At 40.4% G+C, this 27069-nt stretch overlaps 1 long non-coding RNA gene across 1 annotated transcript; it reads right to left on the bottom strand.

The window, feature by feature from the left end:
* Window positions 1-24439: 24439 nt before the first annotated feature.
* LOC308322449 lies at window positions 24440-25498 on the bottom strand. Its single transcript, XR_013964718.1, has 3 exons — window positions 25438-25498; window positions 25098-25198; window positions 24440-24704 (listed from the first exon to the last, which is right to left on the bottom strand). It is a non-coding gene; the product is annotated as an uncharacterized lncRNA (long non-coding RNA).
* Window positions 25499-27069: the final 1571 nt, after the last annotated feature.

Below are 27069 nucleotides of genomic sequence, written 5' to 3' on the forward strand. Positions count from 1 at the left end.
GGTCTGACTCTACTGCCACATATAGCCAGCCGAGGTCAGTGACAGACAGACAGCGCCGAGATGGGGGCTCCCTTCCACGGGAGACTTGGGACTGAATGTCCGGAAATCGCACGTAAACATAAGCTGTTTTAATTGCTTTTACGACGTGCTGGATATATACAATTGTATTTCTACGGTATGCTCTTTCTAAATCAACATTAACATTACATACAGAGCCGCCATTTAAAAAAATGCCCGGAGGGTTTCGCTCGTGGCCTGGGGGAGACGAGAGCGGAGTGGGGGGGGGAGACATGAGCGCTGAAGACGGGGAGGATTGAGATCCCGTCCGTTCGGTTATTTACAAACAAGTTTACCAAGATTATATTATTTATTCATCCATACATAGGTTATGATGTAACTAAATATATAATTATTTCTCCTCTACAGTCGCTATTTTACATTTTAGACTTTCAAATGCGCATCTGCTCAAACTGCCCGTCTCTCGTCTCAAAGCCAGACAGCCAGTCCAGGCAGCTTGAGTGACAGGTACCTTGTACACGCCCACTTTCTCAAAAAAAAGCTGCGTCTTTTAGATTTCTGCTTCTGCTTTTTAAAGCAGCTTCTTCAATGTGAACGGGGCTTTAGGGACATTGATTTTAGGAAGCAAGCAAGAGTTATTGTTCCATGTTAACACACGAGCCTCCCCGTTGGCTGACAGCAACACAACAATCTATTGTTTACAATGACCAATCAGTGGGCTTGAAACACTATATATACTGACATGTTATCTGTATGTATCATTGCAGTTGTAGACGCTCGGGGGTACAAGATTTATTTCAGCTGACGGTGAGTTCTATTTAATTGTGTTTTTCTTACTTTCTTTCTTTGTTTTTTAATATGTCGTCATGTATGTAACCTTTGTTGTTCATGATCATTGTTTTCTGTGAGAATATTATACTGAATGTATATATTGTATAACAAGTTTTATGTTTTATATTTGTATTTCATTTCATTAGTATAGTAGTATCCTACAGTACCATATTAATAAAATTACCTTTTCTGTATATGTTTTTTCTTTTTAGTGTCAAATTCCTTCTGACTGAGAAATGACCGACAGACGTTACATACATTGTCTATTCTGTGGAAAAGCACAGGACCAACTATCTACCCACCTAAAACGTGTGTGTATGAAGAAAAACACAAACGAGGAGCAGAAAGCAGAGTCAACGAGGGCCAAAGAGTCTACTAGGAAATGGAACGTGGAGGCCAGGAATTGGCATTACGATGAGATTTGCCAGATCGTCACCAGCGACAAACTCGCGTCCAGGCGTGCTTTTGTGAAGTACCTGAGGGACAAAGGCTTTTTCGTCAACGGATTCCATGAAGATTCTTCCCCCTTTCTGCCATTTTTCTCTGGCCAGGCTACAGCCACGGACCAGGCTGTAGCCACGGACCAGGCTGTAGTCACAGCTTCCGGGTTCCCATCTCCTGTACACGACACACACAGGCTAACCACGGACCAGGCTATAATGCCCAATATATCAGAAGAGATGTTCCCCAGGAAGGCGAAACTGATAACGGGGTTCACCCACTATCTGGAGCACAAACTCAAGGTCACAAGCTTCCAACAAGAGGTATGCTATTTTTTTTCCATACATTTTACATAATAATAATAATAATGATAATAATAATATCCAATTTGATCAATGTAACCTAATAATATATTATCTTTTCTACCACAGGTAGACAGTGTTTCCAGGATGTTGAGATACCTTCAGCCAGAAGGGGATGAAGTCGGCGTGGATTTCCTCCTCAAACACAAAGACACCGTGGCGTACGTTGACGCTCTAGCCGAGGCTGTATTGCCACCAACCGCTGTCATTGACTATTTGAAGAACATGGTCAGGTTTCTGAAGTTCATAAGATGTGATGATGACGTCAATGACTTGAGCATTGGGAGATTTGGAGATCGATACGTGTTCCGTTCAAAATTGAACATGTATCAAAACTTGATCAATGACCTGATGCAGCCGGAGACTAAAGACGTGGCCAGACGACATTGCAAAATAAGGTATATATGTATTTGTATTCTTGCATCAATGTTGTCCACTCAATGGGTGTATTTGCGTGTGTAATTATTCTCCTCATTAATGTATTTTTTATCTTTGTGGGCAGGACATGTTAGACGGGGGTAAGCGCACCGTCATTGGACTCCAAGCGGTCATGACTAAAAGTCACAAAGACATGCAGATGTTGCTGAGGAAATTGAACGCTGGGGACCCGGTTGAAGAAAATGAAATGACAACATATCGCCGTTTCTGCGAAACCATCCTCACTCTGAAACACATGAAAGCACCAGCATCAGTGAAGGGCTTTAGAGTGAGTACTCTCAACATTCACATGTAGTAATAATAATATAATAGTAATTGTAATTGTAATAATAACACTGTACCCTTTGTTTTTTAGGTGGTGGATTGGAAGGCGGGTATGGCTAGAGGCAGTAGAGGCGGCGCGTGGCTGTTTTTGCCCACCAACCATGAATCTGAGACTATTATTACCCCATTTATCTTAAGTGACCCTGACAAACGTGTAAGTGATAATCAATCAAACTGAGAAACGTTAATCAATCTGAATTCCATTAATATGATAATAATATTTTATAGCTTTTATAACTGTTATAACTGGATATGAATTAATATAGCTTCTTTCTCTCTGTGTAGTATTTACAGGCCTACCACGATGCTGTTCGCCCCCATCTTGTTCGAAAAAACGTTACAAATGATGACAGATTCTTTTTGAACGCGGACGGAGGAGTGTCGAAAGTATACGACGACGTTGAGCGATTCCATGCACACTACAACGTGCCCAGTGTAACCAGTAGCGTGATCCGAACAGCTTTTGAGACGGAAGTTGGTGGAGCGTTGAATGACGTGCAGAAAGCTGGTATAGAGCACTACCTGTGCCACTCTACACGTGTGGCAAAGAATAACTGCAGAGAGAAAACGCCGGATGAACTCTACTCCGTTTCCCGTCTCATCAGGAGGTTCACGGGGTATGTACATAGTTTGTATGATCTGGAAAACGTACAATTCAACTATTCTACTAATTATAGTCAGATTACCATTGCTTAACCTTGTTTTCTTTCATTTGCAGGGATGACTGGGAAGAAATTGCAGAGGAAAGTGATGGGGCCACTTCCGAGCCAATCTTAGGCAGAGAAGAAGAAGAAGAAGCTGCGGAAGCCTACAGCCAAAGTGATTTTATCGCACGTTTTCCAGTCACACTGGATGGCCAGCCACCAAGCAACAGGCTAGAATTGAGGCTGGATTTCCAGAAAATGGACCATATTATGACAAGTGGAGAGATGCACAGAAAGTCGTACGAAAAAAACACATATTGTGTGAGTAATCGATTAAACAATTGCATGATTTTTACAACTCACAAACTTGGTAAAAAAAAACTAACTTGAAATCTATCTTTTACAGCTGACTTTACAAGACGTAAACCAACTGCTGAGGCGGTGGGCAGATGCATCCGAGGAGCGAATTGGAAAACTAATCGTCCTAATCCCAATATAGCGGACGCCTGGGAACCAGCCACCAGCGCCACGAAGGCCACTGCAGGCATGGACCCAGACATCATTGGCTTTGTTAAGAGTCAGCTGTGGCCTGGTGTGACCGTCGACAAAGAAAACAAGCTAGGAGAAGGTGTGTACATTCTTATCAGCATAGTAAACTACATCCCTGTATATTTAAAAGAAATATAACACGAGGATATTAATGGCGTCTCTTTTTTTCTCTACAGGTCTTCTTGCTTCAACAGCCTTTGACCTGGGCGACATCGTTTGCGACTATCACGGGAAGGAAAGGTCCAAAGCAGAGGGCCTAAATAAGATGCATGCCGCCAAGGAAGGGGCTATGGGCTACATTTATTTTTTCAGGTCTGTTGATGGACAAAGCAGGTGCATCGATGCCACTAAACCCTGCAAATGCCATTCAAAGTCATTCGGGAGAAAGATCAACCACTCCAAGTTTGACTATAATCTGAAGCCGTTCGCGTGCAAGGTAGTGGATGACGATGGTGCAGAGAAAAATGTCATCCTTTTCAAGGCCACCAGACCGATAAAGGCCCATGAGGAGTTATTCTTTGATTACGGTGTGACAAAAAACTCTTTCAATGGAGAAGGAAGGGATCTATCATGGTTGTAACATTGATAGGCTAAGCTTACAGCAAAGTACACCTTACGAGAGAAAGATGAAAGCTATTAAAATATAACCAAATCACTTTTTTTTGTGTTTGTATTTCTACGACTTGAGGTAAAATGTGATGACAAATCCATAATAAACTAAACCCTAACATGCAATCTGGCAAGATGTGTCTTCCAACGTAAGCTCCGTAAACAGATCAATAAATACAGCTACAGTCACAGCCATGCCTATGTGTGTAATGCACGCCTGTAATGCACAGCCATACTACACACACTCCCATTTTGGACTGAGGCCGATTCTAAAAACGCTTCTAAATCCTGACCTAAGTTTTCTGAAAAACTTCAAATATTTATATAGCAACATCAAGATTTTTATATTTTTGAATACTGTACATACAGTACAGAGAATGGTTAGAACACGTTAAAAATACATTTCCCTCCTACCCTGAGAAACCAGCGAATAAACCATGGGACAACCTCCTAATACTGTATCCTGGGCAAAGGGGCCATATTTCAGTGATTTACCAATCTCTTATGAGATTAAACACCCTCCCTATGGACAAAAATAGGAATAGGTGGGAGACCGAGCTGGGTGAAACATTTCTTGATGAATGGTGGGATGTGGCTATTGATCGAGTCAACAAATCAACATCATGTGCTAGACTAGGCCTCATTCAATTCAAAATCTTTCATAGACTTCATTACTGCAAATCTAAACTTGCTGCAATATATCCTGGAATTGATGATAAATGTGATAGATGTGCTCTCTCACCAACTAATCACACACACATGTTCTGGTCTTGCCCCAAGCTAGTACATTATTGGACTAAAATATTTGAGATTTTATCTGATATATTTGAGACTCGTTTGGAGCCGTCACCCCATATCGCTATTTTGGGGGTACCACCAGATTTTGAACTTCTAACCCAGAAACAGTCTGATATGGTAGCATTTGCCACACTGATAGCAAGACGTAGAATATTGTTAGGATGGAAATCCTCAACTTCCCCTTCTATAGCTATGTGGCTTAAAGGGCCACTTCACCCCTGACACAACCTGATCTTATTTTAATGATGTTTAGGGCACTAGAAACACTTTTTCTGGGTTTTTCTGTGCGCAATCTCTGTTTTCAGATATCCTGGTAAATTCTGAATGTTATGTACGTCACAAACACGGTGGCCCCTCCCCTCCGGACTACAACAGTCTAACCTCGCGTCACCGTAGAGTATGCGCGTCACCTACACACGGCTACACCTACACCTGAAGACAGCCCCGAGGGGTGTCCGTTCCACCTACAACCCCAGGCCACCCCCACCGCTGCATTCCTCAGATTGTTTGTGTACTAATATCATGGCGTTTGCAGTGCAGAGAGTGTGATAATCATACTAATCCACGGACTCCATGGACAATATTTATTTGAACCGGTATACACAGAAGAGCAACCCTGGCGCAGATGAAACGAGCATGCACGGCAGCCTGGCCCTGGATATTTTTTTACTTCAAGTAAGTATTTCTGTAGCCCTGAAACATGACTGTCATACGAGTGAGCGTCATCATGTGAACCATAGTATTTCTGCAAAGTGTAAACATTATGTAAACTTGCATAATCTAGCAATCGATTGCTTTAATGTGAGAGATGTATAAAGTTAGGGTAGTAGCTAGGCTATGTGTGTATTTCAGAGTGTCAGTCATGTACTATTTGTTTCATATCAAGATTCCAGTTCATAGACGCAGCCATGTTATATCATATCGTTTACGTTGGGTCCCGAAAATAGAAGTTCTACAAGCTCACAGCGCATCGCGGATTCGACACTTTGTGAGCTTGTAGGTCTGTTATTTTCTGTGCATCAACGACATGCATGCAACAAAGTATAAATCAGGCTTCACGTCGGATAGATGATGGCCATATATTGTTCTCATTTGATTTACAGGAATCAGGAGGACAGACAATACGGATGTCGTTTTCAGCCTTCAAAACGTGAGAGGAACTGCTGCATCGAGGGAAGAGTTGTGTTCACCTTATAAAGAAGAATATTCTATTTTCCAAGCCTTCATGTCATTTATGTCAGCTATAATGAAGTTATCTAATAAAACGTTTACATGATGTACACCTGCTTGCTGCATATTCTTATATGTAAACAATGAAAAGGAGGTTGCACCCCAAATTCCATCAAGTGTTCATTTGAACGATTTCATTTGGCAGACATGGCATATTGCATAACATTCTCTCCATGTAATCATTTTGCTGGGGATTGCAATACCATACAGTTGAACTACAGTGAAACAAACACTAATTAAAATGATGATGACACGTGGTTACAAGGTTACAGTGTTCTCTGAAATTATTGGGAGTCGCACGAATATGAAACGTACGTTTTGTTTTATTATAAAATGCATCTCCCTTCAATGTCAATCACAGACTTTCTTCATTGTGTGGGAATGACGAAACAATTTTTTTAGTTTTAGTGATAGGCTACTATGATAATTTAAATTTAGCCTATATATATTTAGTTTGCTTTGCTATAAAAAGCTACACGACAAATAACGGAGACAGCATGCGGATGCAGCGGCTCTGTCTAATTTCTGAAGAGTGAATACTTTCTTCCAAAACAAAATCTGATGTCCAACCGTTTACTGGTTCAAGGAAAAGCAGACTTCACGTTGTACAAGAAAGAACACATGGCTTCATGTGTTATTTAGTCATCCACTTCAAAAAGGCTAGCAAAATTGCAAAAAGTGGACGTATGACTGAGTCAACGTGAGGTTTGTTATTCTTGCAATGAACTAAGCCGTGAAGGTTGCCAGTTATTTGACTTTGTGAGAAATAAGCAACCATGTCCATGCAAAGTGCAAACGAGCCCAAAAACAATATGCACATATATGTTTGGTTATTTATATTATGTGCATATTAGGCACATAAGCCGGCTATTTAAAAATAAATCTTGAGTGGATAAAGTGCAAATGTGGAATATCTTTGAAACATTTTAACAACACATATCTAATAGAGGGCTCCATGGCACAAATGGAGAAATACAAATTAATTTGGGGGTCCTTGGCAATTTGGCATGTTCATGAAGAACCACTGGTGTAAATTTTTTTTGGAAGAAAGCCCAAATATCAACTACATTTTAGAAACGAGCCAAAAAAAAAAAAAACATCAACCAGTGAACCACCAATATTTAAAAGCAACAAAAATAATCCCAAAGTTGCTTATAATAAGCAGACATGGCAATACTGGGTCACTTCCATGTGCATTTGTTGTTTGTAGAAAATGAGAGGATAAAGTCACACCTACATGCAGCCTCCCCCTGAGGAACAGCAGCAAAGCATTATGGGCATTGTAGGAATTCAGCAATCCAGTCAACCCCTAGTCAAATACACAGACTTCATTATTTTTCTGGTCAAAGGGTGCAAATTTCAAATTGTGCTACTTTAATCTATTACAAATACCATTAACATTAAAATAAGATCAGGTTGTGTCAGGGGTGAAGTGGCCCTTTAAGGATATTATGGGATTTTTAAAATTGGAAAAAATAAAGTTTACAATTAGAGGTTCAACAGAAAGGTTATTTTCTAACATGTTGGTGGTACTGGCACAGCAAAACAAAAAGCCGGATTCTGCTGGTTGGACGGGGACCGCCGCCAAAGCTACGGAAATCTTTTTGCAGTAAACATGTTGGTGGTACTGGCACAGCAAAACAAAAAGCCGGATCCTGCTGGTTGGACGGGGACCGCCGCCAAAGCTACGGAAATCTTTTTGCAGTAAACATGTTTTACCGAGGTTTAGCGCGTCGTCAGACTTAACCCTAACCCTGTCCCCCTCAAAAAACCCACGCGCGTCGACAGCCATGGTGGTGTTTCGGCGGAGCTTATGTGAGGGGGGTAGTGGCTTAAAAAAAGCCCCCCCCTTTGATTATTCATACGGTGCATGTTAAAAAAATTAAAACAAATTACACAGCAAAACAAAAAGCCGGATTCTGCTGGTTGGACGGGGACCGCCGCCAAAGCCACGGAAATCTTTTTGCAGTAAACATGTTGGTGGTACTGGCACAGCAAAACAAAAAGCCGGATTCTGCTTCCTGACCTAAGTTTTCTGAAAAACTTCAAATATTTATATAGCAACATCAAGATTTTTATATTTTTGAATACTGTACATACAGTACAGAGAATGGTTAGAACACGTTAAAAATACATTTCCCTCCTACCCTGAGAAACCAGCGAATAAACCATGGGACAACCTCCTAATACTGTATCCTGGGCAAAGGGGCCATATTTCAGTGACTTACCAATCTCTTATGAGATTAAACACCCTCCCTATGGACAAAAATAGGAATAGGTGGGAGACCGAGCTGGGTGAAACATTTCTTGATGAATGGTGGGATGTGGCTATTGATCGAGTCAACAAATCAACATCATGTGCTAGACTAGGCCTCATTCAATTCAAAATCTTTCATAGACTTCATTACTGCAAATCTAAACTTGCTGCAATATATCCTGGAATTGATGATAAATGTGATAGATGTGCTCTCTCACCAACTAATCACACACACATGTTCTGGTCTTGCCCCAAGCTGGTACATTATTGGACTAAAATATTTGAGATTTTATCTGATATATTTGAGACTCGTTTGGAGCCGTCACCCCATATCGCTATTTTGGGGGTACCACCAGATTTTGAACTTCTAACCCAGAAACAGTCTGATATGGTAGCATTTGCCACACTGATAGCAAGACGTAGAATATTGTTAGGATGGAAATCCTCAACTTCCCCTTCTATAGCTATGTGGCTTAAGGATATTATGGGATTTTTAAAATTGGAAAAAATAAAGTTTACAATTAGAGGTTCAACAGAAAGGTTCTTTTCTAACATGTTGGTGGTACTGGCACAGCAAAACAAAAAGCCGGATTCTGCTGGTTGGACGGGGACCGCCGCCAAAGCTACGGAAATCTTTTTGCAGTAAACATGTTGGTGGTACTGGCACAGCAAAACAAAAAGCCGGATTCTGCTGGTTGGACGGGGACCGCCGCCAAAGCTACGGAAATCTTTTTGCAGTAAACATGTTTTACCGAGGTTTAGCGCGTCGTCAGACTTAACCCTAACCCTGTCCCCCTCGAAAAACCCACGCGCGTCGACAGCCATGGTGGTGTTTCGGTGGAGCTTATGTGAGGGGGGTAGTGGCTTAAAAAAAGCCCCCCCCTTTGATTATTCATACGGTGCATGTTAAAAAAATTAAAACAAATTACACAGCAAAACAAAAAGCCGGATTCTGCTGGTTGGACGGGGACCGCCGCCAAAGCCACGGAAATCTTTTTGCAGTAAACATGTTGGTGGTACTGGCACAGCAAAACAAAAAGCCGGATTCTGCTTCCTGACCTAAGTTTTCTGAAAAACTTCAAATATTTATATAGCAACATCAAGATTTTTATATTTTTGAATACTGTACATACAGTACAGAGAATGGTTAGAACACGTTACAAATACATTTCCCTCCTACCCTGAGAAACCAGCGAATAAACCATGGGACAACCTCCTAATACTGTATCCTGGGCAAAGGGGCCATATTTCAGTGACTTACCAATCTCTTATGAGATTAAACACCCTCCCTATGGACAAAAATAGGAATAGGTGGGAGACCGAGCGGGGTGAAACATTTCTTGATGAATGGTGGGATGTGGCTATTGATCGAGTCAACAAATCAACATCATGTGCTAGACTAGGCCTCATTCAATTCAAAATCTTTCATAGACTTCATTACTGCAAATCTAAACCTGCTGCAATATATCCTGGAATTGATGATAAATGTGATAGATGTGCTCTCTCACCAGCTAATCACACACACATGTTCTGGTCTTGCCCCAAGCTGGTACATTATTGGACTAAAATATTTGAGATTTTATCTGATATATTTGAGACTCGTTTGGAGCCGTCACCCCATATCGCTATTTTGGGGGTACCACCAGATTTTGAACTTCTAACCCAGAAACAGTCTGATATGGTAGCATTTGCCACACTGATAGCAAGACGTAGAATATTGTTGGGATGGAAATCCCCAACTTCCCCTTCTATAGCTATGTGGCTTGAGGATATTATGGGATTTTTAAAATTGGAAAAAATAAAGTTTACAATTAGAGGTTCAACAGAAAGGTTCTTTTCTAACTGGCAACCATTTATTACCTACTTTGAGAATCTGAGAGTACTTCCGACAGACTAATTGAATCGATACTATGTGTTTTTCTTGCTTTCTCATAATAATAGAACTGTGTATAGAGGGTGATGTATGACAACGTTCCGAACACAATCTTTTCCAACAACTTGTGACTATCTTTTGAATTTGAATAACCCAACTCATAATTGTATTTATTTTGTTTTATTTTATTTTATTTTATTAAGAAAAAAAAAAATGGTATGTTCAAACTGTACTAAATTGTTGATGCCTACTACCAATAAACATATATTTAAAAAAAAGAACACCAAAAGGGTTTCCCGCCCAGAATGGGTTGTGCACGACACACTGCTGCTTACGCCTGTGTGTGTCCAGTACGCCGTCCAGTACGCCCTATTGTGGGCCAATATAAGGGGGAGTGTGTGGTGTACAAAACCAGAGACTGACTGAAAAAAAATGAGAAGAGAAAGCCCAATGGCAGTCTTTGAACCTATTCGCGATATATTTGTAGTACACGCCAATAGCATTATTTTACCCAAAAACAGGTGGACTTTTTACTTGATGTTAGAAAAAAAGAAATTCTATGACAAGTCTGACAATACACTAAAAGTCTACTCAATAATTCACCATATGACGCCTTGCTATTCTTTTTTAATTATTATCTTGCATTTTGTTTCAACGGCAAAGTACTGCAAATTTCTATGGAATCCGAAATTAAATGCTCTGCAGTGTCTCAGTCGCTTTCCGTGCGCGACGCGGCATCTAAATACTACATGTTTGCATTCGTGTTGCCATGGCCATCAGAAAATTGTTCTGAAAGTGAGCGTGATGGGGACTGGTTGCAAGACGACGAAGATGATGTATCGGACCATCGTTCAAGAAATGAAGATGATACGGATGATGCATCGAACGATCCTCAGGGGTCACGATTCCCAATGACCCTAAAAAGACACGTGGTCCGAGCATTTCTACGACTCCTGGCGTATAAGCTGAATCTATGTTCTCTCTCTTACTTGTACGTACGAAAACATGATGCGCTTAAACATTTAGATAATTGCTTTCAACACATTGACCCAAGTAACGATACGGTTAGCCAAACCGTGATACCCAGTGTGGTAAAAAAGTTTAACGGGCAATTATTTTCTTCCAAGAAATATGATCACGAAAAACCAGTGTCCATGTTCTCATTGTCATCGTTTATGCTGGCATGTGCTAAATATTTGGACGATTCTACAGCATTGCTAACGTTTGACAATAGTAGTTTCGGAGAGGATTTGTGGACTTTCATTAAACAATTTACATTTTCGGGATTGGTCAATGTTCCCCTATATAAGCAATATCAGAATGAATTAAAAAAAAATAACACTGTGAGTAGAGCACATGCAAAGGTTTTGCGTTCTCTCAATGACCCTCGCAAGACATCGATTTCAATGAAAGGACTAATCGTGTTTTCTTACAAATGGGCAGATTTATTAACAGAGTGATTTTTTGCGCTGTTTCAAAATTCAACTTCATCAATGTTTTGTGATACCTACAGATATTGTAAAGAGTTTTTGCTGTGATGTGCGTGTTGTGTGCATGTGCAAGGCAAAGCAACTTGTGTGTATGCATGAATACACCTATTTCTACGGTAACTATCAGGAATCGATGAACCAACTTGTAGCAAACAAATCTGAACATTTTTCTTTTCTTTTTCCACATTTGCATACAATGTTTATGGTGTTTAAAAATTTGTCCACAAGTAAATTGGGCATGGTTTCCAGAACTTTACGGTACATGTATGCAAACTGGGCAGTGTACTCGTTGCTAAGTGGTTTTTTTCAAAGTGTCACAAATGTTGACGCGTTGTACAGCAGCATGAAAATGTTCATTGTGAACCGCAAAAGTGGACTTACAGTTGCGCTATCGCTTATGAGACACTTACAATTAGACAAAATGTGGTCCAGACCTAGCGCTGCGGCGTCGCAGACTCATAGTATCAAGATGCTCGATAAACGTATCACTGAGGTACTTTTTAAAAAGTATTTCAAGGTTTCTAGACTTTACCAAGCGTATATATCGTACACCTATATAATTGCCAACTCTGCACCCAGAGCTCACATACAACGATACATGTTGTTAAACTACACAGGGCCAGGAGAGGGCAAAACTTTTGTTAGTGACGTGCTGCAGGAACTGTTTGCTTTCATACCAGATCTCATTCAAGGGCTATCTTCATTTACACAAAGAGCTTTTATCTACAAGGAAATTAGAACTTGCACGGTGGTGTTAATTGACGATGTGGCTAACAGCAATGAAAAGCAGGCAAACAATTCCTCTACTGAAAATGGCAATACCACGAATACATTTAAACAAATACTGGATAGTAGTGTCATGCGAACGGATTCAACCATAACCGTAAAAACAAATACTGCGATTAAACATGAAACTGTAAAAGTGGTTTCTGTGCAAAATGCTGGATTCATTTGGCTTACAAACACATTAGATGAAATGTCACCTGCCTGGCTTGACAGATCTTTCGTCCTAACGACCGAGTGTGATCAACCCATCACACGGTCCTCTTCCATTGGAGACATAGCTCATGTGATTAAATCAAAGCAACTGGATACTCTCACAAAAGTAATGCTGTTTCGTCAGAACATTGTGCAAGTCATAACAAAATTGTGCGACGAACAATGTTTACAGTTTAGTGCGGCGTATAATAAAGCTAAACACATTATAGTGGATGTATTTAAACGTAGATTTCAGAAATTAGAAAACGCGCGTATTCCTGATAGCCGGAGCATCGTGAAAATAGACTACCTTTTGTTTGACGAAAGCATGAAACATGCTTGCAATTCTGCATTTGATTTATGGATCCCACCGTGGACTTTAATCCCACCATTGCAGTATTCGGATACTGCGGACGAGTACATGAACAAACTTGCGAATGCTAGAATGGAAGCTCTTTCTAATATCGACCTGCACTGTTTCGTCTTAGATATATTGATGTATTACAAGCTGCTGGCGCCCATCGTTATGCTGGACCACATTCCAAGGATCTTTAATCTCGACATTACTACTAGAACAATTAAGGCTTTAGCATACATGACACAAAAAACTGTACGTGATGAGAATGCTCACGTACCAACTATGTCTACAAGTTGCAAAAACAACATAGTATTTAAAGAATTTGACCAGTGTCATTTATCTTCTTTTATCAACATGCCATGGCTTAAGGATTCAGATACCCTTAATGTTTTCAATCAATGCAATAACATACGTGTATTCATTCGCAGCGGAGTGAGCAGCAGTTTGGCTACCTGCAAGGATCGTTGTAACAAATTGTTGAACGTGACAGTGAGTAGGGAAATCCTTTACGACATATACAATGCTGTGTTCCCAAATGTGGTTTCGGGCATATGGACTAAATTGAAAGATGCTGCCGTAAAAGTGTACTTAAAAAATACACTTCGCGACGGCACGAGTCATCACCCCAAAAGACGCAGACGATGTGATGGGGAAAAAGATATTGACGATATCAACGGTAATATCGACGATAACAGCGATTGTACCTCAGGACGTTTTTTACAGTTAAAGATAACCGGTTTGACCAATGAAGAATTATTCGTAGTAGACTGTATACAGTGTCTACCCACAACGTGTACTATTCATCAGATAACGATCAATAGAATGCTAGGTTCGGCTCAGTTGGTCGTACCGTTGTGTTATGGTAGCCTGTTACTGCAAGGTGCTCTAGAAAAAAAAAATCTTTCAATTCTCAATTTGTATGCGTAAACGATTTAACTGAAGCTTTACGGATGGTTCATTGAATCTGGAAAGAGATATAATCAGTTTACTCAAAAACGAAGACCTGTTCGGTGTGACAATTTTGGGGACGAATTGACAGATTTTTTACATACTCATTATTTTGTGAAAAAAACAACATGGCACAAACCTCGGTGGTTTTTGTATGACAAAAACTACTCCGGGCCACACGTAAAGCATGCATCTACATTCTGTAAAACAATTACAGCCTTCGATAAAGGAACAATGATTTTACATCCCATGGAAGAAGACAACTCGAGAGGATTCGAACTAGAAGCTCACTGGGAACATAAGGACGCATTGGATATTTTTTATAAACGGACAGGTACCAAGTACACTGTGGAAGACGTGCATTCAATTTATTCGAACGTGTTGTTCACAACAACAAAATCACCCAAGAGCAAAGCAAGTGATTGCGAAGAAATCCTTCATTTTATTAATAGTTTCAAAAATATACACTCAAAATATACATCAAAAAAACACTACAACCTCAAATAGTAATTACCGTGAAAGGATTATGAACAAAAATGTTTTTGTTCTACTTGATAAACACAAATTACGTTATACGCACAAACACACACACACACACACACACACACACAAACGCACCGCAAAAAAAAAACAATGCTTAAGAACCCACCTAACTGAAGTCCTGGTGAACAATTAGTTTAATAAATCATCTAAATCCTCTACATTTGCAACACTTCTATAATGATATTCATCATCGAAATGTATGGTTATAGGTGTCGTGACGTTTGACCCGAGGTTTGAATTATTCCTCAACTGCTGTGGTTCTTCTATAACGTCATTACAGTCCGATATCTTTTCCCCAATATCCCTGGAAAGTTCAGATTGTTGATACCGTTCGTCTTCCGCAACGCAATTCTTAATTGTACCTGTGAGTTTTTTTTTCACGTGGTGGTCTTCGGTGTAATACGCTACAGTCCATTTATCCGATACTGCATTCATTTTGTATCCCTCACCCGTTGTGCTTAATTTGGATATATCATTAAAAAAAATGGGATCACCTCCAGGACAATCTTTCAAAGCTTCATGTAAAATACGTTTAGCCTCAGGGTTCGTTAAAATGTTACCCACGTTGTTTCGCAACGCGCTAGCTACCACGCCACAAACGAGAGCAAACCTAGTCGTCTTGTGTCCTGAAGAGCAGTAATTCACGAATGCTTCTCGCAACATTGATTCAGCCAAATCTATCGTTTTTTCCTTTTTATGATGTGGTTTTTCAAAATAATGCGTACAAGCATTTTGCACAGTAACTGCATCTAAAGTCATGAATTTTATATAGTTTAACTCTTTAGCAACATATCGAATTAAGTTAAATGGTTGAAGTGCTTTGATTATCCGTTCAGTCTTTTCACATTTTGCTGATGCGGTAACTGATCCTCCGGTCTGTAAATCAACCAACTTATTTCGTAACTTGACAATGTTAATTTGTTTTTCGTCGTCGTCGTCATAATCTGACGATAACTGTTCTTCACTGTCTGATGATGCTGGCGATTCAAAGACATCAACTTCAGGTTTATATATTATCACATGAAATAAATTTACAATCAATTCGATCAATTTATCAGTGCTCTCAAATGATGTCAAAGAGACAGCTGGCCAACAGTTTCTTATATTTAACAATTGAATATCTTTAAGAGTAAACCCTTCGAGCATGACGTCTGGGAGTTTAGGGTGTTTTTAAAAGCATTTTGCCAGATGATCTCACAATTTCAAAATATGTTTTATTGTAATCAACATTTTGTTTAAATAAAGTATATGTAGAAGTAATACAGAAATAATAAAACGTTCGATGGTGCTTTTCAACAGCTCCTCTACTAATTTATTTGTACTTTCAATCGTCTTCCTCATATTTCATCGTCGGTTATCACTTCATCGTAATCTTCGTTGTCCTCGTCATCTTCTGTTTCTCCGTCTTTATACTCATATTTCATTGTGTCGTTGGTGTTTTTCACTTCCTTGCGTGTATTTATACCCGATTCTCTGTTCTTCAAATCAACGTCAGGGTCCGTGGAAGTGTTTTCAGACACATCACTTATTTTCATAATTTATTTTGTGTTAGGTGTTGTTTGTCTAGATAAAGTACACAGTTTTTGGGCTTGTTCAGGCAACAGATTATGATGTGTTCTCCTTGTTCGTCTCAGTTTAATCATCGTATTTCAAACAAAAGGTGTTTAGTTAAGCAGTACATTCAAATTGCTCACGTATATTTGCTTTAATGGTAAATACCTTTAAAACGTGCAATATGCTATATTATTTTCATAATCTGTAGGTCAGATACAGCATGTTAAGTCGTTGTGACTTTTACAATGAGGGGTGATGCACTTCGCAAATGTGCCAATATAACAGTCAATTAAAATGACTGTGTATTTAAAAGGCAGATACTTTAAAAAATACAATGTGTTATTTTATTTAAAAAATGTATCAATCACAGACTTCAAACTTTTCAACACTGGACCTTGTTATGAAACACTGTTCTACGTATTGGACCCTCGTCTGGTTCTGGTGTGTGACGACCCGGTTGACAGTTCCATGGTTCGGAGAAGAGATTAACATGACACGGAGACATGGTCACTCACTTCTATAGGGCCACTATTGAAAGTGTTCAATTTCATATGCTGCTGGTTTTTGTATTGTACTGTCCTTCTTGTTTGTGTATCTATGGTTGTCTGTATATGTTGAGTATGAACCAAGACAAATTCCTATCAACTTGTTGACATGGCAAATAAATTATTGAATCTTGAATCTTGAATCTTGGTCACATTAAAACGTTCACAAGGTTTTGGTCCTTCGGACTTGGTGTATACCAGGATTGGGGCTGGAAACCCACTGAATTTCTGCATTGTACAGTCGGCTGTTTTGTGAAAATAAACTGAACGGCACTGGGTCTCCCCCAGTGACGTTCTTTGGTGGACCCCCCTAACATTTCTTTTTTTAAATATATGTTTATTGGTAGTAGGCATCAACAATTTAGTATAGTTTGAACATACCTTTTTTTTTCTCCCTCACCACATCCCTCCCCCCAGTTATCGTCATCATTAAAACAATATAAAGACATAACATTAATAATTGTGTACAGACATACAAAAACAAACATACATACAGACATATGATATAAACAGTAGGATACAAAAAGAATAATTTATTCTGCTGTTTCAACGGGGAAACTCCACTTTTTTTTCTTCGTTTTTATTGAATTGGTTGGGAAGGGGCCGTTGTTTCATATACGATGAACATTTTGCTCCCGTACCCCGATTCCCAACGAGACGCCGGACTGGATTTTCTAATTGTAAACATAATTTTTTCCAATTTTAAAAATCCCATAATATCCTCAAGCCACATAGCTATAGAAGGGGGAGTTGGGGATTTCCATCCCAACAATATTCTACGTCTTGCTATCAGTGTGGCAAATGCTACCATATCGGACTGTTTTTGGGTTAGAAGTTCAAAATCTGATGGTACCCCAAAAATAGCGATATGGGGTGACGGCTCCAAACGAGCCTCAAATATATCAGATAAGATCTCAAATATTTTAGTCCAATAATGTACCAGCTTGGGGCAAGACCAGAACATGTGTGTGTGATTAGTTGGTGAGAGAGCACATTTATCATCGATTCCAGGATATATTGCAGCAAGTTTAGATTTGCAGTAATGAAGTCTATGAAAGATTTTGAATTGAATGAGGCCTAGTCTAGCACATGATATCATCAAGAAATGTTTCACCCAACTCGGTCTCCCACCTATTCCTATTTTTGCCCATAGGGAGGGTGATTAATCTCATAAGAGATTGATAAGTCACTGAAATATGGCCCCTTTGCCCAGGATACAGTATTAGGAGGTTGTCCCATGGTTTATTTGCTGGTTTCTCAGGGTAGGAGGGAAATGTATTTTTAACAAAGTCTCTGATTTGAAAGTATCGGAAGATATTATTATGGGGTAGATCATATTTGGTACGAATTTTCTCAAAACTACTGAATACATTTCTCTCATAGAGATCTGAGAATTTGACAAGACCTTTATCTTTCCACTGTCTGAAAGCTAAGTCTGATATAGAGGGAGGGAATAGGTGATTGCCAAGTATGGGACGATTTATAGAGCCATCCTTAAATTTAAAGTGGGAGCGTAACTGTGAATAAATCTTAATGGTGGCAATCACTACTGGGTTTTGGGTAAATTTAGATGGGTAATTAGATAGGGGTAATTTAGAGTAAAGTACTACTGGGAGAGACATTGAGTGGCATGATTTAAATTCTAGTACACACCAGTCAGTTAAAGGGGAGTGGAACCGGTAGGCCATTTTCTGAACATTGGCTGACCAATAATCCCCTAACATTTCTCATGCCCAAATTCACTCACACTAGTCGGACTCTTGACCATTATTTTTCCTCTGGTCATTTATTTATTAGTGCATTGACTATTAGTACACAAAACTTGCACCCCTATTTTGTCTAACTTTACAATAACATTGTCCCAAAACACCAAAACAAAATTCTCTCTCTCTGATCGATTTATCCGTGAGCATACCTGCTCGGCCAGGGCCTCCTTCACTCCTTCAGACACACACAGGCCTCCTTCACAGGTGTATCTACTGAATGGGACCTACCGGTATATGTTATATTGTCCCTAGTTTCCCTTCCCAAATAAAATTACAGCTGAGCTTATAAATTGCACCAACACTTCTGGGCTAAAGGATGAATTGGCCCCTACTATAACTTTAAGTCATGATATACTTGATTTTGTGACTTTAATACAACGAAAAATGTCAAATCTACCCTAATGCACTGTATACGCACCTCCCTTTGTACAAGACACACATTTATCTTCCTAGGCTAGCCCGGGAGAAGAGATTAACATGACACGGAGACATGGTCACATTAAAACGTTCACAAGGTTTTATTACTCATGCAGCAGCATATATAGCGTGGATACTTCATGTCCAAATGACATGGCCTGTGGTTTAGGGTGATGGTTCAGTTTGGGCTCGGGACACGCCAGTGTGTAGGCACAGCTCAGACACACACACAGGCACGCCTGTGTGTGTCAAGGCACAGCTCAGAGGCACAGCTCAGACATCTCCTGTGTGCCCTCATCAGAGCCTGTGTGCTCATCAGAGGCCTCATCAGGCGCGCCCTCCCACAGGCCCCGTGCACGGCGCTGTGCACCTTGGTCAGATCTATGTTGACAGTAGATTACGACGACAGTGGCCGTACAGGCAACAATTAATGCCACAGCTAGTCCAAATATTATCCAGAAAGCAGTGTCCATTTTTCGTCTTGGCTCTTCGTCGTGGTCATTTTCGTATTGTGCGTATTCATATTCATAATGTCTCGGTTCCTCTGAGGTACTTGAGAATAATGGAGAGGCGTTGTGCGTGACCGCTTCAGAGCCTGGTAATGATGCCTGCGTGTCAGTCACGCCTGAGCCAGTCACAGGAGCAGCAGCGTTGATGTAATGCCATGGCTTTGTCAGAAAAGAGAAAAAGGGTATGTAAAAAATAAACTTAAACATGACTCTGTCTGTGAATCGTGATTGTCAAAGGAAAAAAGCCCTTTGAAATTTTCAACGAGCAAAGCGATGTCCTGGCGCAGTGCAGTGACCAACTGACCAACGTGGCAACGACCCACTACTGTGTAAATAACTTAACGTGTACTCTACGCCAGTTTTGTTTGCGAGACACGCAGGCGTTTGCGAGTGCACGTGTATAGTATACATTGGGTTGACGTATAAATCTTTTCCCAAATAATCAATTAAACAATTGCATGATTTTTATTCTTTTACAACTCACAAACATAGTAAAAACTAACTTGAAATCTTATCTTTTACAGCTGACTTCACGAGACGTAAAACATGGACGAACAACACACAGGCGGGAACCGAACCAGCCAGCCAAATTGAGATTATGCTTGTATTTCCGCATCTGACGCATGCTTAGGTCAAGCTGCTTTTGATTATGTTGCACTACTACTACTGTATAAATCTAGCAGTGCAATAGCAATCGTAGCATTTGGCCTCAGCTTTTTCCTCAGAAATTTGTGAGGATCGATTGATGAGATGGGTTTTAACAACAACTCCTAATTCTTTAGAGAAAGAGGCTTAACTTAAGCGTACTTGGATCTCCCTTTCTCATCAACACACCAAGTCTCTTTGCCCAAGATGGCATGCTACATGCTTACCCCGACTTGAGCTCACACAACACGTCGTAGTGAGCTTGTAGAACTGCTATCTTGGGCTGATGCCGCCACCCCAATATGGAAAATGCATACAGAAGTGATCCTGGACACTGATAAACGGCCGTTTACACGTGAATGATTACAACATTTTAGATTAGAGACACGGTTGGTTGCAAGTTTATGGTAAATGGGGTAGTGGTTTAAAAAATCCCCTGTTGAAGTACAGCACAAAATATTTCTCCTTAATTAAAGAATATTAGGAGTTCCTCTTTTTCCACACTTTCTTAGGTCCATCAGGGATCAACGTTTTTCTCTTCACTTTCATAACCTCGAATCAAATCCAGTCCAGGGGCGTTTTGTGGTAGCTCATCCGGGCTGAGCCTTGGCCTCTGACTAAAATCTAAACACTGTTGGGCAATAAATGCCTACTCCTCTCCATTTCTCTCTCTGGTTTTTGCATACGGTCCAGCAGAGAACTCGATGGGATACAGGTGGGACGCTTCGTTGAATGCGGTTTGGATCAGTTCATTCTCGTGACAAGCCGTAATTACCGCTCGATATCGAGCCGCTGTCGTTCTCCATGGGTCATAAGTTAACAACCACGTAGCGATGTTCATCGGTAGTATATCAATTAACATCGTAGTCAACGTTTGAAGTTGTTCTTTGTTCAGATATTCAGCAGCATCCATTAAAGAAGAAAACGCTTTCAATTTGGTCGCCATGTCTGTGAGACCTGTACACTCACGTTGAGTCACGACACACGCAGGCTACACTCACACACACCCACAGGCGAGGTATACACAGGCAGTAACACAGGCGGCACTAATAGGCGTGCACTAATTCAACGAGGCTTCAACGACGCCTGTGTGTGTCGTGACACACAGGCGTGAGTGAGGTGAGTGAGAGAGAGAGAGAGAGAGAGAGAGAGAGAGAGAGAGAGAGAGAAAACTAGCTGACCTCTCACCTTCTGACATCACAAACCCCAGACAGCCTCGCCTGTGTGTGGCCTCAGTGCAGCTACACTATCACTCAGAAGATTAGACCCAACCAAATTCTAACTAAAGAAAAAGATAAATACATCACATATTGGAACGAACTCACACAATCACAACACAAACTATAAACATATTTGGCTCTAAACGGACAGTATACTGTGGCAGACTACCTAACCACAGTAACTGACAAAAACCTGAGAAAGACTCTGAGTGATCATAGTCTGGCAATAGAGAAGGGCAGACACAGACAGACCTGGCTGCCCAGAGAGGAGAGGCTGTGCTGTCACTGTGATGACGGAGCTATAGAGACAGAGTTACACTTTTTAACACAATGTAAAAACTACACAAATTTTAGAGAGGAGTTCTTCCCAAAATTTGAAACAAATACAAATACAGAAGTATGACAGAAAGGGAAAGATTACCAGTCCTTCTGGGGGAACAGAAAGAATGTGCAGTTTTGGCTGCAAAATATGTCAATTCCTGTCACAAGAAAAGGGACAACCACACAGGCGACAACCAGTAGGACACACATACAGTATGCCATGTTTTATTTTCTGCACCACCTGCTTTATTTCATATTATTTTAATTTATTATTTTTTCATGTCATTGATATTATGTTGTTATGTTGTTGTTTGTAATATCTGTGATTGTGCTTTGGCAACACTTGTAAAACGTCATGCCAATAAAGCCTGTTGAATTGAATTTAATTGAAATTGAGAGAGAGAGAGAGAGAGAGAGAGACCTTGGTACATAGAATTTGATCTATTGAAGATTCTGACCTTCAAATGTACATCATTTTTGTTTTTGATTGTATTGCTGTATTGTTCTTTCTGCTTTGGCAATGTAAACGTATGTTTTCTCATGCAAATAAAGCCCTTTGAATTGAATTGAGAGAGAGAGAGGTGGATTACGGGGAAGCGATTGGCTTGTGGCGAAAAGTACACACAGGGTTCCATTTCGTCATCGCTAAAGCCAACGTGTATATATTTCTTTGCCTTTTTTTTATGGTTAGTTGAACTGTTAAAAAATGTGGTATTTTATTATACTACCATTGCCACAAAAGGTCCTATTATTATTGTTATTATTATTATTGTTATTAATGTGAATAATGTAATTAAATACAGAGCATATAATTACGTTTTAGTTGTACTGTATATGCACTGAAGTACCTACAGTAAATACCTCAACATTTACTCAATGTACTTAAGTTACCTTTCGCCACTGATAAACAAATAACGTTCTTTTCGAAAGGGTATGGGCTGAAGCTTATTTTGCCCACCTTATTATACAATTTTAATTATCACAGTAGAATAAAGAAAACATAAGAGCAAATAAAATAAAATTAAGTATAAACAAAGCTTCAATCATTACATCTCAGAGTAAACGAAAAACAAAAATAAACAATATTTTGGTTTACATACCGTAAACTGATCATATACAATATTTCCTACATAGTAGCATGAATACATCACTATTTAACGATTTTAGTAATTATATTATATCAATGTTTATTACTATTAAAAAAAAAGGAAAAATCTGAAGAAAAATGCCACCCCCTTTCTGACATAAGGCCCTCAAGGCAAGCTCTAGAGTAGACTTTATGCATATATAAATAGGTGAGGTAAGACTTCATGTGTCAGAAATCAGTAGTGGCTCAGAACCTCCAGAACATCTGTCTGATGGCCTAATAAAGCCTAATATCTCCCCTTTAGGCTAGTGGTTAAGATGTTGGCTTTACACACGGGAGACTCATGATTCGATTCCTATAGGCGTTACATTCTGTGAGGCCTATGTGTCAGTGTCAGAGGCACTTCAGCCTATGTGAGTGTGTGTGTGTTTGTGTGTGTGAGTGTGTGTTTGTTTGTGTGTGTCACTACATTGTCCAATTGTAAGTAGCTTACAGTGTGGTGTTGCTTGACTTGAAACCCAGTGAAGAAATCTCATGAAATGCTTTAGAATCCAAAATTAAAGAATTAGAGACAGATACAAGACACCTTTTCTTTTTACAAAAATGTACATGGGTTATAAAATGGGACTCCTAGAAATAGTTGTGCAGTTTTACTAGAGTGCCAAATATATGGCGGGCCTTGATGCCGTCGTAATGACTTGCTGAAAATATTTTCAGCATGCAACCAACTGTAAAATGACTTAAACTGGATGTCTTGTCCACTAGTCTTTAGTCTTAGTTTTAGTCATCATAGCTTAGTTTCCATTTAGTTTGTCAGTGAAAAATGTTCGTCGACGAACATTTTTCGTCTTCGTTTTAGTCGACAAAAACAACACTGCTATGATGCAAACATTGCATTTATTTAGTGTACAATCCTTGTCGTCACTGGATGACAGAATTAGAGAAATGTTGTGCCATCTGAAGTTCTGTGGCAGCGCAGACCTCAGCCACGGGCAGTGTGGTCTCCTCAACCTCCGAGGTAGTCACAAAGTTCTCCTCAACCTCCTCCGAGGTAGTCACAATGTTCTGGTCAACACCGGGGTTGAAATCAGCGGGTTTCATAAGCCTCTGCAGTGTGCGGAACGAGGGCATAGAAAATACATCCGTCATCAGCCTGTAACACTGTGGACTGGCCCGCAACAAGTCCAGGAAGAACGCCTTGTCCCGATCGGACCACCGGAAACCGTGCGCTTTACGCTGTGCCACGTTCAACTGCGCTCGGAAGAATTTATAGGCAGTGGCCGATAGGAGCTTCTTCATCAGCTGCAGGACCGACTTCTTAGTGATTGCCACCGTGGTTCTTTTCTTCAGGCCCTTCAGCACCCTCACCTTGGTCTTCAGCTTGCTCACCTGTGCCTGGAGATTTCTGACCTTCCTCTTGAGGGCAATTTCTCTGACAGCAGCAGACTCGGGTTCTGGCTCTGATGATGTCTTTGGCTGTGATGATGTGTTTGACATAGGCAGCGGTGACTGTGATGTCGATTGCGGTTTCCGTTGCAGCAGTGGCCGTGGTGTCTGCAACATTGTTGGCGGTGGCCGTGGCAGCAGAGGTGACTGTGATGTCTTTGGCAGTGGTGAGATCAGTGGCTGTGATGTGTTTGACATAGGCAGCGGTGACTGTGATGTTGATTGCGGTTTCCGCAGTAGCGGCGACTGCGTCTGCAACTTTGTTGGCAGTCGCCACGGCGGCAGTGCCCACATCTGCAACATTGTCGGCCGTGGCAGAGGCGACTGTGATGTCTTTGGCAGTGGCAGCGGTGAGATCAGTGGCTTGGGGTGCCTCGTTATAACTATGACTTTGCCAGCAGGAACTGTGAGCTTTGTCTCTGAGAGAATACGTCTTTGATCGTGTGATCGTGTGATGTACGAGTCAACAGCACTGGATCGGTGAGCATCACAATTCTGTTTACCTGAAACACAAATACATATTTTGGTAAGTACTATGTACTCAATGTATATACTTTATTAAGTGAACCCCAAGGGTTCATAATGTTAAAGAAATACATTTTGACCCTAAAGCATTGAGTGATTTAAAGACACCCTGGGCACGTACGGCGAATAGTGGGTTTAGCATGGCTACAACATGGATTAAATAATTTAAAGTCCTCAAAGTGCTAACATACCCTTATGAAGGAAAACACATAGCAAACAGCAGCTTTTATTACAAAATGATCACTTCAATTGACTAATGGCATATGAAGAGATTTAGATTAATGTAACTTTTGTTTATTTGCATTTTTACTATGAACTATGTAGTTACAGTTGTGGTCACAACTACAGTAGTACAATAAAATAATACGTACTTTTATTTGGTGGTAACTCCTGATGCAGAATTGGTTGCTTCCTTCCTGACTCACTATCCAGTTGGATACTTGGCACTGCATCCCAATTCAATCCAGCATGGCTTCAATAAAATAAACATTCCAACATAAATATAAGTTTGCAATTGTCAAATCACTGTGTATTAAATTGCAATATGGGTATATCAATGTTGATGTTCTGATTTAATAATATTAAAACATGAGGATGTCAGAGGTGGTTCTCAAACCCATTACAACTTAAATGAAGCATAATTGAACCGGTGAAAAGTAAATACCTACACAACTTAAATGAAGCATAATTGAACCGGTGAAAAGTAAATACCTACACATCAGCTTTCCTCTTGAACTGGCTGGGGTGGAAGTGTGCACTGCACACCCTGTAGGCGTTGCTGAGACGGTCAACACTCATGTCCGCCAGATTGGGGTTCCCAAGAGCCTGCAGCCACTTGGAAGATCTGTAGGCGATAATATACAATTATAATATTAAATGGTAAATGGTGCATTAAAGGCGCTTTACTTTCACCCATTCACACACACATTCATACAACGATTGCAGAGGAAGCCATGCAAGGCACCAGCCAGCACATCGGGAGCAATTTAGGGTTCAGTGTCTTGCCCAAGGACACCTCGACATGTAGACAGGAGGAGCCGGGATCCGAACAGTCGACCCATGGATCATTGGACGTCCGACCTACTCTACCTCCTGAGCCACAGTCGTCCCCCAATTCACATTAAAATAAAGAATTCTAGTTAGAGGAAATTAGACGAAACAATAAAGGTAGTACATGTCATGAACCAGCACCATTGAACCTCTTGAGTATAAATAATATTATAATGCTAGAGTAGATCCTTTGAGAGTGAGACCAGTTACTGAATATATATTTTAAAGTTTAAAGCACTAGCCACTAGTGCTTTAAAATTGCTTGATCGAATACTTTATTATGACTTAAGTTGGAAACAAGCAAGTGTTTTCTTTGGTTTCAATCCTTTATAAAGCATTGTATTTGTATTAAAATGTACTCTTCTCTCTCTCTCTGTGTGTGTGTGCGTGCGTGCGTGTGTGTGTGTGTGGATATCCACGGCTTGGGATATATATACCCTCCCATTGTGATCCTCCTAATTATGTATTCAATTCATTAAGTAAATAAAAACATACAACATACAAGATCATTTTCATGGGACCTTCAAGACTCCAAACACGTGGAATAGTCTTGTTTTGCAAGCTCACACGAGCGAAGAATGAATGAATAAATGAACGTTTTAATAATAATACCTCTCGGGGTCTCTGGGGAAACGGTGGAAGGCTAGCTCGGGGTGTGCAGCCACGTAATGTTTACAGTTAACAGCAGAGCAGCGGACTCTGCACGTGCTCTGTTTTGTCTTCTTTAGCTCTTCTGTGCGTCCAACTCCAGGATGACCGTCACTGCCATCATCACCACCACCATTCATGTTCCCATTGTTGCTTGTTGTTGTCTTCTTCTTCAATAACTCCGTCTCCTTCTTCGACTCCTCCAGTTTACTTCTTCTCCGATCCTCCATTGTTGACGAATGACGACATGCGTCTTCTTTTACTGTTGCGGGTGCGGCGGGTGCATCTTGGACGACATCTCGATTAAAAAAAAAAACAGAACTGTTAATCTGTTTTGATCAACTTTGACACGTTGATATTTGAGGCCCGGTATCGCTAGCAATAGTTCAGTAGTGCTCTTTTCACTGCTGGATTTATTCTGAGAAATCTCTGCAGGCACGCAGCATAATGATCCCAAAACCGCAGGCGCCCTCTAGCGGCCTGGGTGTGAAACAGCAACACACTGAAACCATGTTTCGTGCACGTGCACAGCCAGCAGGCACTGCTATCCAGGAGACTTATAGATAAATAATTAACTCAGAAGGACTCCTCGTGTCCCGAAAAAGCTAGCCGAACTCAGAATGAATCACACTGGTGAATGAATCG

Source organism: Protomyctophum bolini (assembly GCF_963924005.1).
Source record: "Protomyctophum bolini genome assembly, chromosome: 10".
Taxonomy (NCBI): Eukaryota; Metazoa; Chordata; class Actinopteri; order Myctophiformes; family Myctophidae; genus Protomyctophum; species Protomyctophum bolini.